This window comes from Centruroides vittatus, unplaced genomic scaffold (genome assembly GCF_030686945.1).
Source record: "Centruroides vittatus isolate TY-2023 unplaced genomic scaffold, ASM3068694v2 scaffold_324, whole genome shotgun sequence".
NCBI classification, from domain to species: domain Eukaryota; kingdom Metazoa; phylum Arthropoda; class Arachnida; order Scorpiones; family Buthidae; genus Centruroides; species Centruroides vittatus.
In genome coordinates this window covers 5,070,636-5,082,450 of record NW_027122701.1, presented here as the reverse complement: position 1 = coordinate 5,082,450, position 11,815 = coordinate 5,070,636, and positions in this window count along the sequence as shown.

Here is an 11,815-nt window from a genome sequence, read left to right as displayed (position 1 = left end):
GTCCCGTTTTCTTGCGTAAATCTCTACAGAAAAGTAATCCAAAAAGTTTTTTGTTCGTTTTATAAAACGAGCCTGGAAAGTCGAGTTTAGAAAGTTTTAACTTTTCACCTACGGAATCTAGAAAGGAATTTTTTTAAACCACTAGCAATCGACTTGAGACGGACATTGTCATCATGCATAGTCTCCTTTAATCATTAAGAATTTTCTTCCACCGTCTTGACAATGTGAGTCGTGACATCATCACAATAACAATCAATTTCTGACAATTTAAATGTATTTTGTCGAATATAATGAGAACACGGTGTTTATTCCGGAGAGAATCACTATAGAAAAGTAATGCGGACAAAAAATACAGAAAACTTGTCCGCATTACTTTTCCGTAGTGATTTTCCCAAGTAAGAACGGAGCTTAAGTTGAGAAATTGATATATTATTTTATAATATATTGAAGAGTTATTTTCAATAATTTTAGTTTTTAAATTGGGAATGAGAAATTATCCTTGATAAAAATAAAATTTTAAGCATTATAGATTTGAAATACAGTATTTCGATATTAAATATGTTTTTATGATATACGCCGCTATTAATTTTATTTAATTTTTAATAATTTTGAATTAACTGAACTAAATTAATGGGCATTACGCTTATTTCATTAAAACGTATTTTCCTTCAAATACGTTTAAAAAATTAATCTCTACACAAATTCAATTCTTTATATATGAATTAGAAACATTTGTATACACGTTTAAAACAATAAATATTCGAATTATTGTTTGTACAATTAAATGTTTTTAACCTATAAAAATATCAATAGTTTGAATTTTACATGAACTGCTTCATTGATTTACAAGCAAATTTTGAAAAATGAAATTTGTTTACACAAGTAGCGTATCTGGAATCGATATTGGGGAGGCATATTAAAAAGTGCACATCTACATTCACCCCTGCGCTACTGTAAATGTGCCAGAGTGGATAAAAGCCATTAAACACTCCTTGTCGTGGGTTCGCGCCTCACAAATGGACTGGCCGCTTGGAATATTCTGGGTTTTCTTCGCTTCGCGTGTCAAACACTTAAACTGGCTGCTACTTCATAGAAATTTTTCCCAAGAGGCTCCATTGGCAGATCGCCCACGTGTTTTGTGTCCTTATCCATCAATTCATTCATCCACTAGAGCTGTAGACGAAGAGTAAATAATATTGTATAAGCTTGTACTGTAGGTATGTGTAAGTTCATTCGAAAATGTATTTATTTACAAAAATAAGCTAGTCATTGGTCTAGAGTCAAATAGATCTATTTACACGGACATAATTAATTAAATAAACAAGGGCTTCTCATTAAAAACACAATGATACAGTAATGCGTTAATTGTATTTCAGTACAATTGCTCGTTAATACTGTACACAATTGCAAGTTATAATTGTATTATTTATTATGTACATTTTTGATTAAACAGCATATAAATTTACAATATTACTAAATAAGCATCATATTTAGTGCAGCAATTTAAGTGTAGACATTTCAGACGTGCTTGGATGCATATTTATTCCATTCCCATGAAATTACGAACAAGAGAAGACCAGTTTTCTTCGCTTGAGTTACTTTTTCCTCTATCTCATTAAGCACACCCAAGATTGGAATATCTTTGTCATCACTTATCTCGCCGAGCTGTCAATTTAACGTTTTGTTATCACATTTAATTCACAATTCATAGAATCAGCTACTTTATTTATGCTGTATATTTTAAATATAAAACAGCCAAACCTGTAAACAACGACCACTAACGGTCGTAGTTCGGAGGTGGCCATCGTTTAGAAAATATTTTTAAATCATTTTTGCTAGAAAAAAGACTTCCGAAAAAAATGGCTTCAATGGCTACAAGTGGCCATTTTAGCCCGCAAAGCCCTTCAACTTTCGAGGGCCTGGCACCGCTTAAAATATTATTGGAGTTAAACGAGTTCCGGTGTCTTAGAGTTGGAGTCTGCGGTGACCGTTATTGGAGGTTCGACTGTATTTTCTTTATAATATTTTATAAATTCAAGGAGAGACAATAATAACATCAGAAATGACATATTATTGGTTTTATGGGCGTATTTCTATTACTTTGCTCTAATAACTTCTGCTTTTGAAGCCAACAATTCTCCTGACCTTCCAGTTCAACAATCGAATTTTGCTTGAAACAAATATTCGTAGGACTCGTGTTCAGTGACACATTAATTCTTGATTGACTAAATCCATAAAAAGACTTCCCAAGGTTCTTCTACGTAAAAATAATAGTTCTGTCATTTAAAAAACGCCATAGAAAATATATATTTCGACTCTTCTAAAACTAAATATTCTATTGCTGAACGATTGCTGAAGAAAGTTTTTCAGAATTTAATGGTTGAAAAAATAAAGAAGTTCGATTTATAAATACTATATTTTCCTTTTATGGTTCAGTAAATATTGATAATTATTTCCTTTAGAAATTAATTTCCTGTGAAATGTAAACATTCGTTACTTTAAAATATACTGTAATAAGAAATAATGAATTATCGAAGATTATGAGTTATACAGTCAAACCTCTAAACAGCCACTGATGGGAGTTGTCCGCTGACGGGAACATAAAAATGTTCGTTGTTTGAAGATTACTTTGTATGCATTTTTTGTTCAAAATAATAAGTTCGTAAAAAATGGCCGATTTTTGCAGGTGATCCTCATTAGAGGTTAGACTTTATTTCCTTTACTAATAGATACTTTTTTCATTGGATGGTCATCGGCCATCCAATGAATAGTGATTATGGCATTAGCGTACCGCTCCGGGGAACCTGACTGTCCCCATCGTGGGTCTGACCAAACCTACGACGGATATGATTAAAAAGGCCTTCTTAGTGTCCACAGAACCTGGCGTAGGAAAATGCAGTTAGTGTATTTAAATATATAAATTACAAAAATTTTAAATTTATTATCGAAAACTGAAATGATGTAAATTTGAAATATATCCACAATATTCTTTCTTGTTAGTTTACGGTCTTTGGTTAAAATAAATTAACCATAAATATAAAATTAGTCACGGTAGATGCTATTGTATATTTAAAAAACAAAACATAAATATTTGTGTGTGTTTATCGCTGGTGTTATTCACCACTCAAAACATTCGATTCAACAAAGTGTGAACAGCTTTTAGAACTAAATTTTATTAAAGTTTTTTTTTTTTAAATTCTTACCGTCCTATGGATACAAAGAGGCCTTTTAATTATACCTGTCATGGATTCGGCCAAGACCGCAATGAGTGCTACCGGATGGTGAGGGACAAAGCCCAACGTATCCAGGACTGAGAGCCCTTTCCCGAAAAATTCTTGGTTTTTCGACCGTCCGGATTACAACTCGGATCCACCAGAGTGGTAGGCTTATTCCTTAATAATTAGAAAGGCCATCTTAATACCCACAAGGGGGAAATGTAAAAGAAGTGTGCTATCCCAGCTCACAATATTTTGTATCGTTTTATTCTTCACACTATCAATAAAAAATTCATTAAATTGAAATAAATTATAATTGCAATTTAATTTTGAAAGCTCATAAATCAATTTGTTTATTCCCCCAATGAAGAAGTCTTATCGGATACTTTTATTTTTAATAGATACTCAAAATAGTTGAAATTCTTTCTCATAAATATAATTTATTATTGATAATTTATCAGTGTTTCAAAGATGAAGTGGCAATATCGGGATCAAATTGATTTATATTGATTATCTGTGTCACGAATCTTATTTCCCTTCAGTTATTATTATGTGCAATGAAATATGTCAAGAAGGTAAAAATTTATCTAAATTTTCTATAAAATGTTAGTCCGGTTTTCTATTTTCTGTACCAATGTTCTGATAATGCTACGTATAGCATTATTAAGATATAATTAGTGACTTTTGTTCGATTCTATTTACAAATTAATGTTGATTTATAGTTTTTTAAAATGTTTAAAAATCTCGATAACTCAAATAAATATAAATATATCACAGAAAAAGAAAATTGGCATAATATATACACTTACGGGTTTTCTTACACTTATTAGATCCCGTCAGTAGCCGAATGGATAAAACCAGTGAACAGTTGTAGTTGGTCGTGGGGTCACTCCTTACTAACTGGCTGGTCAGGTGGAATTTTCCTCACATTTCTTACGTCGCCTTATCCAATCCATCTTTAAAATATATTCAGTTTTTGGCTATTCACATGCATAACAGACATATTAAGTCGTGTTTAAAACATAAAATTATCATAAATTTTGTTTTATTATGAGTTTTGTTGCTTTTAATTTTAAAATTTAAAGCAGAATATCAATATCTATCAACGACATGCCATAAATTCTCTACCTTTATGAAAGAAAATTAATAGCCTGTCATCTATGATAATTTTTGAATGCATGATGAATTAAAGCGCTGTTTATTCAAATGTAATTTTATCAAAACTATTATTTCCAATTATTATTATTATTTTTTTCATTTATTCTGAGAATTTAAAAGTCCAGCAATGATAAAAACTAGTAAATACTGGTAGTTGGTTGCGGGTTCGCGCCTCACCAACGAACTACGTGGAATTTTCCGGGATTTCTTCACGTGTCATTTATCACGATACCTACTGAAGATTATTAATAATGTTCACGTAATATATTACTTAATAATAATGATGTATATTTATTGGTGAAAATTTTAAATGTGATTTGCAAGTCAATTTAAAAAATTGAAAATATTTATTTTTAATTATATTTTTTATGCTTTCGCATAAATTTAAATATTTTTATCTCTTCTCGTTCTGTGGGCATTTAAGGGGCTTTTTAACCATACTCATCGTGGTTTCGGTCAGGCCCACAATGCAGGCAGCGGAGTTTATGAGAACGGGGCCTTATATAATTATAATATGTGACTAAAATTAATTTCTTCTCAATAATTAAAGTTTTTGACAATTAGTTATCTTGCATATTACGGAAAATATTTTAAATTATCCTTAAAAGTATTATAATACAAATATAGAAGTGCCTCTAAATTAAAGATTAAGACGCTCCCTCAGCCTGCCGCTCTGATGGTCCCGGTCGAAAAATCTAAGAAAATTTTCGGGAGCTCCGTCCCGGATATGCAGGTCCCATACAGGATATTTCGGGTCCCGTCCTCCACCGCCATGCCCCCTTTATTGTAGACCTGACCGAATCTAAGATGAGTATGATTAAAAGGCCCACTTAGTGCTCATAAGGAGAAACGAGTAAAAAAAAAAAAAAAAAAAAAAAGCTGGCGATCGTCTATCTTTTCTACATGTCTATAGTTTAAACCGCAGCTTTTAATCAAAAAGAGCATCGTGGGGTGTAGTCGTTTTAGCGCCCTTCTGCTATGCGCCGCATATTATATTTGTTATAATTTATCCCTCTGTGTAAAAATGACCTTTCACTTAACTTCCTGTTTTTAATTCTCCACCCAAATTTTTTACTATACAACAATTAAAAGAATTTCCATTTTAAACAGGATTTTTATCTATCTAACATTCTACTTTAACACATAAAACTATCGTATTAAGGTATTTTACGTCTTAAATTATATATTACCATAAATTGCAGATAATTGCACTTACGTTTTATAATTACGTTATATATACAGGGCCTATATATGTAAATTTCTTTTTATTTCTTTATGGTGCTATTGCAAAAATTTCGAAATTTTTACATAAAAAAATATTAAACAAAAGAAAAAAATGCGAAAAAATTATATTTACAAATTGTATCACTGTAGATAGACAATATTAATTCAATATTCCGAAAGAAATTTTTTATTTTTATTTTATTTTAATGTTTAAATTTTAGGTTATAGCTCCGTGACTCTTTGATCTCCAAAAGCTTTAGATACCTCACTAGTAGATAAAACAGAGTAGATAAAACCACTGAACACTAGTCGTGGGTTCGCACCTGACCAACATGCTGACGAAGTAAAGTTTTTTCCAATTTTTTTTTTTTTTTTTTACGCGCGTAACACTGACTAAATAGGGTCAGTTTCCCACAGAAAATCTTTCCGGGAGGCACCTCCTTGAAAGATGGTCCATGCGTCGCGTTACCTATCCCATTAAAACTATAAAAAAGGCTTCAGATGACGAAAAATAGTTTCGGTTCTAGTCTTTTGTTCGTCAAAAGCTGTAAGAACACTAATAAGAGTTCCCATTATATAAAAAGAAACATCGAGAAAGTAATTCATGAATTTCCAGATCGTTGTTCTTCTATGGAATTTTGAAGTCTTAAGAGTTAAGATCCCCGTCGAGACGATAGTTAAAACCTTTGCATTTTCAAAGGCCAACAAACAAATATTCCGATATTTTTTAAGTTTAAAGTACGGCAAAAAATACCAATTGCGTCATTGTTCGGAGACAATATTTTTTTTTGCGTTTTGACCAGAGCCAGAAGGAGTAAATGGAACAATCGTAGAATCACAATGTATTCCCATTCTTTACACATAAGGGGTTTGCGTTGAATGAGCATTGTATTGCTGGGGTGAAAGAGATCAATGTGCTTTGTGGTGAAAGCTAGGGAGTACCGAAAATACATTTGAATTTCCTAGAACATTTGTAATGTTTATTCCAGCATCAGGAAAAATTCTGTAACAGAAAACAACACCAAATATACCATTAAAAATTCAAATTCATTAGCTCCGATGAAGTCTGTAACTAATTAGTATTTTATAACAATTAAGAAATATTAATTTATAAAATCCGTCAAACAGACCAAAAGCAAGACAGTTAAATACATAACTGTAATTAAAAAAAAAAAAGAAAGAAAACCACGCCTAATTTCGTAAGTACTTATCTACAATACTTATAACTGAACAATAGTACATTACTTTGTTTTAAAAAAATATTTATATTATTTTTAGGTTACAACTTTCAAAATAATAACTCTAATTTTCTGAATTTATCGTCTTACATAATAAATTTTATCATAACAATTGCATTTACATTTTGCAAATGTAAAAGAAAATGGAATTTTATTTGTAATTCTGTAAAATTCTAGATAATCTGATTATCTATCTAATTATGGGCTATTGTTAGCGATCGGGAAACCTTAAAAAGTTTATGCTACATAAACATATTAACATCTTAATTTTAGCCAATTTTAGACATTTTACTCAATATACATTCAAACCTATGAACAACTATCACAGATGGGAGTATAAAAATGTCCGTTCTTTGGGATTGTTGTGTAAACGTTCCCGAAAAGATGGCCGTTATTGGAGGATAGAGGTTCGACTGCAAGCCACTTTAATTAACAAGTATCGATCCCATTTACATTTTAGTAAGCTTCCTATTAATTAACATTTCTTAGATAAAGGAATTTTAATTACATTTTCTAAACTTTAATATTTATTAGTCTTTTTACTGTTATAAATTACACTAAATATTGGGAAACTGACACCTATTTAGGTGTTAGACACGCGAAGAAAACCCAGAAAACTCCACGGGAAAACTCCTTTGGTCAGGCACGAACCCACGAACAGTATTAAGTGGTTTTTTTTCCTGAAGGCTATTTTATCTATTTACAAAAGTAAGATGGACCCTGGGCTCATTCCTGGTTACGTTACTGATCTGCGTGGGTTGATAAAAGTACAGTAGAGCATCGATTATCCGACCCCGATTAACCGACTTATCGGTTAACCGCGTTCTAGTCGGCAAATTCAAATGTCCGCTAGTGATGTGGCGCTACAATATTTGGTTTGTCTTGGCTACTTTAATATTATTTTTGTTAAATTTTTGCATGTTTTAGCTGGCAGCACTGGCTCGACCATGAAAGGGAGGCTAGTATTTAAACCAGGCCTAATACACTATACTAATAATGTATTTTTTCATACTTTTCGGTTATCCGATCTTTCAGTTATCCGACCAACGCCAGTCCCCAATTAAGTCGGATAATCGATGCTCTACTGTAGAAGATTCCTTTAAAAAAATAATAATAAAATAGCCCTCTAAGAGAAACCAACAAAGAAAATACAGGTAGTTCCCTAACAGAACACGTCATCGGATGTCTGTAGACATAAATAGTAAGTTAATATCGACCGCCCGCTGATCCTTTCTATGAACCACAAGCAATTTTATTCCGTCTCTACTGGATAAAGTAAGAAGTGCAGGAACATCTCTTTTATATTTTCTCCTTATTAAAAAGAAAAAAAAATTAATAATATCTTTAAAATTTTATATTTAACATAGCGTCAATCTTTACATTCAAGATCAGGGCCGGATTTGCACACAAGCTAAACAACCTGCAGCTTAGAGCCTTGCAGTGCCGTCCAGAGAAGCTGATTTTCCCTCTGGTAAAAATGGCATTAATTTATAGAGTAGGAACCAGTGCGGGAATCGGAGCGAACTCCGAATCCCGTACTGGTTCCTACTCTATAAATTAATGCCATTTTTACTAACAGAAATATAAAATCGTTAAGACTGCTTTTTATTAATAAACATTTTACGTATATCATTTGTTTGAAACAAAAATAGTAAAATAACGTCTCGACGGTCCTGGGCCTCGCGTTACAAATTTACAGTTTACGGCCAGACAGTTTTATATGTATATTTGTTAGAGGGAAAGGGTCCGTTATGTTATAGCTTAGGATCACGACAAGTCTAAGAGCGTCCTTCATTTTATTAATTTAATTAGAATCGATAATCAAAAACGTTAAACGTGTCCTTCATTGTTATAACGTGGACTATATTCATTAGCATATTAATTATATTTGAGGCCGGAGTGTGTTTGATAACCTATATAACTAAACAAGTCCAGCCTTTAATATTAAAATAGTCTATTATTTTCGTGTAGTCATTCTTATAACGGTGTCAGAAATTTAGGTTGTTTGATTTGTGCCGTCCATTACACCTGTTATTAAATTATTATTTAAATAATATAAGACTAGGCAAATATCTTTGTATTGTTTCAAATTTTTTCTTTTTCTTTTCTTTTTTTTTTATTAAGATTATTCCTTAGATTCTAAAGGATTGGCGTGGAATAATGCAAAGCAACACATGGGCAATCTGCCAAGAGAGAGAGGTGCAATGCCGGATTGCAAGCTAGGCACTTGAGGCACATGCCTAGGGATCCTGGCCTCGGAGCCCCGAAATTGGAAAAAAATAAAACAATTTTATTGTTACAGTTGTATATCATAATTTATAAATAATTCTACAGTTATAATATGATGTCGTGAAATTACGTAGAAGACCCGAATCGTCTGCGAGTAGAAGGTTGAAGTCTTAATCTGCCACCGGGGAGGTACTTGTACTTCCCAAGAGGACTTTATATGGGAAATTCGCATCTATTTGGGTGTTAGATACGTGAAAAAAACCAAGAAAATTCCGTGCGACCAGCACGTTGGTCAGGCGTAAAACCGCTACTGATGGGCCCTAAATTCAAAAAACAGAAGAAAATCTTAAGCATAATTTTTATTTCTCTTCAAATTGTAAAGAACGTTAGCCCATTGACCTTCTTGGTAAATTAATTGTCAAATGTTTATGATCGATCATATGTAAGAAGTTTCTTCAACGACAAATAAAGATAAAAGAAAAAATTAATAAGCTTCAATTGTTTGATATACAAGTTCATTTTAATTCTTAATAGCTTAATGGATCATTATCGAAACAGTTAAAATATTTTGAAGCAGAAAGATCCAATCATTCTGTGTAATGATATCTCCCCATCGGCTCTATATCCTATTAGTTATTGTAATTTAATGGGGGGTAATTCGAGAAACAGGTTCTGTAACGATACTTAGAGAATAGGATATCTCTTCTAAAGAAGGAGATTCGCTAAAATACCTTCAATTATCAGCAAAATACTTTAAACTCTAGATAAAAAACTAAAAATAAATGATTCTATTGGTCGTATTTTTCGAGATTGGGGGGTAGACGATGTTGCAATGCCTCACTTCACCATATACCTTACTACAGTGCATTCATATACACATAACCAAGTGTATAATTTAATCATGATGTATGTTTATCGGGTTTCGGGGTGATGGGGTGGGTCACCCCCTAAAACATCATTAAAATGCATTGTCGTCAGACTTAGGTAAGTCAAAGAAAGCTGTTTTCTGTAGTCTTAATGTGGCATGATCCAGATATGGGGTGGGATGTGTGAATGCCAATGTTAATGTAATGCAATCCAAATCAAATAAACACAAAATATAATATTTAAATAAGAAGAAATCATTTTTAATAATCCAAATGTCGGAGAGTATTTTATATTAAAAAGAAAAAACATGTATGCGATGAGATGCGACCGGGTGCGACTGGTTGAAAGTTGATGCGACGCGATACGATTCTACACGCACGAAAGATAAAAATGTTAATAGTTTCCGTTTTCTATATAAGATCATTTTTGAAAGTTAATATGATAAATTTTTTTATATTAAACTCACTTTTATTCGCTAGAGTTTCTTTTTTTAAAATTGTTTTCAATGGCAGACGAAATAACAGTTGAGAAACAAAGACTTTATTTTGTAAATCAGTGGAATCAATACCGAAACGTCTCGAAAATGTGCAATTTCTTCTTAGATTACACCAAAGAAAATAAGATTCTTATATTATATGCCATATTGCGAAAAAGTGATTAAATTATAAAATTATGCACCGTCTCTGAATGCCAGAGATAGCTCAGCACTCGACCAACAGGCTGGCCACGTGGAGTTTACCGGGTTAACTTCACGTGTCTAACGCCTAACAGGGGCTAGTTTTGCATAAAAAGTCCTTCCGGGAGGCATCCCTCTTGGCAGATTACCCATATGTTGCGGTAGCCTATTGGATAAAACCACAGAGCACTTGGTCGTTAGTTCGCACCCAACCAACGAGCTGGCCTTGTAGCGTTTTCAAAGTTTTTTTCGCGTGTCTAACATCTGAATAGGAGCCAGTTTTTCGTAAAAAGCCCTTCCGAAATGCATCCCCTCTTGGATGATCTCCATATGCTGCGTTGCCCTCTTCCGTTAATCTTATCTTATCCTAATGCTAGAGACAAATATGCTAAACTAGCAGATGAGCTCGGTGTTGCTCGGAAAAAAGTAACGATAGCAAAGATTAAGATTATTAGATTATAGCCAATATTACCCGTTTTCACCGAGTAAAAGAATTAGGTCCCCCCCTCTTCCGAGACTAATTAGAGAATTTTTAGATATTTGCTTACCACACCGGGATAACGATAAATAAGAATCACTGCAACCACTAACCGGTGCTTAGTACCACTAAGTGATGAATAATAAACGTTTTCGTAACTCTTTCTGGGTTCTTCTTCGGGTTTAATAAATTCGAAAAATAAGCTACAGTAGATCTTCCAGAATCATTCATAAATATAAATTCGAACATAAAATCGAACATTAAGACGAAGAGTTCGAATAAAGAGAACTTATGCGCAGGCGCTCCCCGTGTCAACTTTATATACGATGGAACGCTAAATATTGTTGAGAACTTTTAGAAGGGTCTAAAAATATGTTCGATTTCCCGCATAAATGCAAAAAAGGCATCTAAAATAGTATAGTAGAAGCCGAGTTCTTCGCGGTAAGCCTTAATTCTGTCCCTCTCCCTTGCGGGGGGAATTTCGAAAAATCCCTTCTTAGTGTACGTTCTCATGACGCACCCTAACTGTGTATTAAATTTCAACTTTCAACTCCTAACCGTTTGGGCTCTGCGCTTATTATTATTATTATTATTATCCACCCATCTCGATTATATTATAAGATTAGGAGTTAACACAGTTTTATAGAAAGAACAGCAGTTGACGTTATTCATTAATAATTTAAAACAATTCTGTTTTTATAAGAAATTTACTTTAGATAATTGATGCATA